We start from the raw sequence: 3,978 nt of genomic DNA on the forward strand, positions 1-3,978 counted from the left end.
GATTACATGAATCTCTAAAAGTGTAAGAAGAAGGCAGAAGAGGGTATTAGAGAGATGGATGTGAGAAAGAACCCGTAGCACTACCCTCTGTTCTCCCCAACACACCATTTGTTAGAGGCAGCCATAAAGCCAAGGAATGTGGTGACATCTGGAAAGTGGGAACAGCCTTAAGCTCACAACCAGTAAGGACACAGGAACCTTGCTTCTATAATTGCAAGAAACTGAATTTTGCCAATAACTCAAATGAGCAGAAGATGGGTTCTTCCCTAGAGCCTATAGAAAGAAATGTAGCCTGCTAATACCTGGATTTTAGTTCATTGAGACCCATACTGGACTTTGGAGCTTAGAACTGTAAGATAATAAATTTATATTGTTTTAAGCTACTGCATTTGTGGTCAAGTTGTTGGAGCAGCAGTAGAAGACTCCTATAGGTATTGACTTGCTTCTCAAATAGATGAGGACTTTAGCTCTTTTAATTCATGCATTGTCTCCTCTCCTGATCCCATATTAGTTATACCACAATTTTTAGTTGTTTATATTTTATATTTTAAAAATTATTGCATTGTAAAGAATGTTCATACCTGAACCAAGAAATGTACAATGATTAAATTTTCTATCACATAAAACTCTTCCTCTGTCAAACTTCACCTCCCACCAACACACACACACACACACACACACACACACACACACACACACATTTTCTGGCATTAATACTTATTATTTTGGTCGGTTTTCCCTCTTTAGCTTATAAACTTTAGAAATTTAGTTCTCATAGTTCTGGAAATTGAGAAATTTGAGATTAAGATGCCAGCATGATTGCATTCTAGTGAGATCCCTTTTCCCGGCTCATAGCCAGGACCTTCTTGCTGTGTTTTCACATGGTAAAAAAAGACAAGGGATCTCTCTGGAGCCTCTTTTTTAAAAAAAAGTTTATTCATTTATTTTTAGAGAAAGAAAGAGCACAAGTTGAGGCAAAAGCGGTAGAGAGGGAGAGAGAGAGAATGCCAAGCAGGCTCTGTACCACCAGCATGGATCCCAATGCAGGGCTCGAACCCACAAATCGTTAAGATCATGACCTGAGCCGAGGTTGGACGCTTAACTGACTGAGCCACCCAGGCGCCCCTGGAGCCTCTTTTATACCATTTATGAGTCCAGCTCTTACTACCTAAACACCTTCTAAAGGCCTTACCCCCCTAATACTATCACATTGAGCATTAAGATTTCAACATATCGATTTTAGGGAGATACATTCAGAGCATAGCATTCCACCCATGGCATCCCGAAATTCATGTCCTTCTCGCATGTCATCAATTCAAGTCTAAGTCTAAAGTCTTATCTAAATATCATCTAAATCAGATATGGGTGAAACCATTCATCTTAATTCAAATTGCTCTCCAAATGTGAACCTGTGAAATCAAACATGCTGTGTGCCTCCAGAATACAAAGGTGCAACAGGTATAGAATAAAGACTCCGATTCCAAAAACAATAAATCGTATTCCCACCACACACAATAATAAATAAATAATTATGTGATATGATAGAGATTATAGGGGAGGAAAAGGTTTTTCTCTACATTTTTAGGTTCTTTTGGCTAGTCTACTAATTGACATAAGACTAACAGAAGAAAAACAAATTTCATTACCCATCTATGAAGGCCCAATAAAAAAAATAAGATCCATAGGCAGTGAGGCATTTGAGGTTTATGTGCCATCCTGAGCTAAGGAGAAGTGGGTAGAGATCTGAGATTTCAAAAGGTAGGATGAAAATTTACAGGAAGATGGGAAGAGCAAATGTTTGGTAAATATTTGCCATACCAAGCAGAGACAACGGAACATAGAAAAGAATTTGATCTCCAAGCTCTGCTGAAGCTTCCCCACCGCTTACCACACCTAACCCATATTCTTTGCAGTTACATCTCTAGTGATAGTTTTCTTCTTAGACCAGGCTATTTAAATTATTTTAGAGAGTTAAGAGGTAAATAAAACCTCCTGATGAGTCTTTTGAGGCTTGATTGACTTCAGCTAAAAGTAATCTACAGACAAAAGTGGCACATTTTAGGGAGGCTCATTCTGAAAGCTTTTAAAGTGCTAACACCACAATGCCAATTATATTAAAATATATAAATGTATCAAATCAAATTGTTGTATACCTTAAAATTACACAATATTATATGTCAAATATATTTCAATAATTTTAAAAGTAAAAAAATACATAAGAGAGAAGTAGGGAAGAGGAAAGGGGTAACAGGTCCTGAACAAGTCCAAAACCTTAAGGTCCATTGAGGCTGCAGTCCTATCTTCTGGATACATGGAGGTGGGAGTTGGGCCCCCAAGGTTCTTGGTTGGCCCCACTCCCAAGTTTTGCTGGGCACACATACTGGTCATGGGTAGGAGTCCGGTGCCTGTGGCTTTCTCAGGGAGCAATCACACAGGTGGCTCTACAGATTTGAGGTCTCCAGTGTGCCCCCACCTGTGTGGATCCACTGTGACCTAGTGTGGGCTGTCTGCTGATCCTGCCACCACAGTAACCCTCTGCCAGTGTTGTATGCCTGCAGCCTTGTGTAGCTCCATCCTTTGAAATCCAGATTGAGAGAGCCATACCCTGGGACTTTGCTGGGCACAGCAAAACCTGTACCTGAGGTGGTCAGGTACATGGTGCTAGAATTCAGGGAATGGAGCCTTAATGTGAGGTGGCATCTGGCAGAAGCAGCCTCTTTTTAAAAATTTTAAATTCCAGTATAGTTAACATACAGTGTTATATGAGTTTCAGGTATACCATATTTCCATACATCACCCATTGCTCATCATGACAAATGCACTTCTTTATCCCCATCAACTATTTCACTCAACCCCCTATCCACCTTCCCTATAGTAACAATCAGTTTGTTCTTTATAGTTAAGAGTCTGTTTCTTGGTTTCTCTCTCTCCCTCTTTATTTCTTGTGCTCACTTGTTTTGTTTTTTAAATGCCACATATAAGTGAAATCATATGGTATTTGTCTTTCACTGACTGACTTATTTTGCTTAGCATTATTCTACCTCCATCCATGTCATTGCAAATGGCAAGATTTGATTCTTTTTTTATGACTAATATTCCATTGTATATATATATATATATATATATATATATACACCACATCATCTTTATGCATTCATCGGTCGATGCCTACTTGGGCTGTTTCCATAATTTGCTATTGTAAATAATGCTGCTATAAACATTGGGGTGAATGCATCCATTTGAATTAGTGTTTTTGTATTCTGTGGGTAAATACCCGGTAGTACAATTGCTGGATCATAGAGTAGTTCCATTTTTAACTTTTTGAGGAACCTCCATGCTGTTTTCCACAGTGCCTGTACCAGTTTTTATTCCTACCAACAGTGCAACAGGCTTCATTTTCTCTACATCCTCACCAACACCTGCTGTTTCTTCTCTTTTTTTACTTTAACCATTCCGACAGGTGTGAGGTGATACCTCATTGTAGTTTTGATTTGCATTTCCCTGATGATGAGTGATGCTGAAGGTCTTTTCATGTATCTGTTGGCCATCTATATATATCTTCTTTGGAGAAAAAGTCTGTTCATGTCTTCTGCCTATTTTTTAATTGGGTTATTTGTATTTTAAGTGTTGAGTTTTATATGTATTTATATATTTTGGATATTAACTCTTTATTGGATATATCATTTACAAATATCTTTTCCCATTTAGTATGTTGCCTTTTAGTTTTGTTGATTGTTTCCTTTGCTGTGCAGAAGCTTTTTATTTTGATGAAGAGTATATAGGCAAAGACAAACATTTTGAAATGAGGAAACATTGCTAAATCTAGTATATTTCATGATTTATAAGAAATAAAACTCTGAATTTCTTTTAAACTGGAAAATATCAGTCTAAATCAGATATTCATTATATATTGCATATATGAACCCTCTTGCCTATTGGCCAAGGTCATTTAAACTTGATATTTTCAGATATAACAAA

Source organism: Hyaena hyaena, unplaced genomic scaffold (assembly GCF_003009895.1).
Source record: "Hyaena hyaena isolate Hyena2069 unplaced genomic scaffold, ASM300989v1 scaffold_1211, whole genome shotgun sequence".
Taxonomy (NCBI): Eukaryota; Metazoa; Chordata; class Mammalia; order Carnivora; family Hyaenidae; genus Hyaena; species Hyaena hyaena.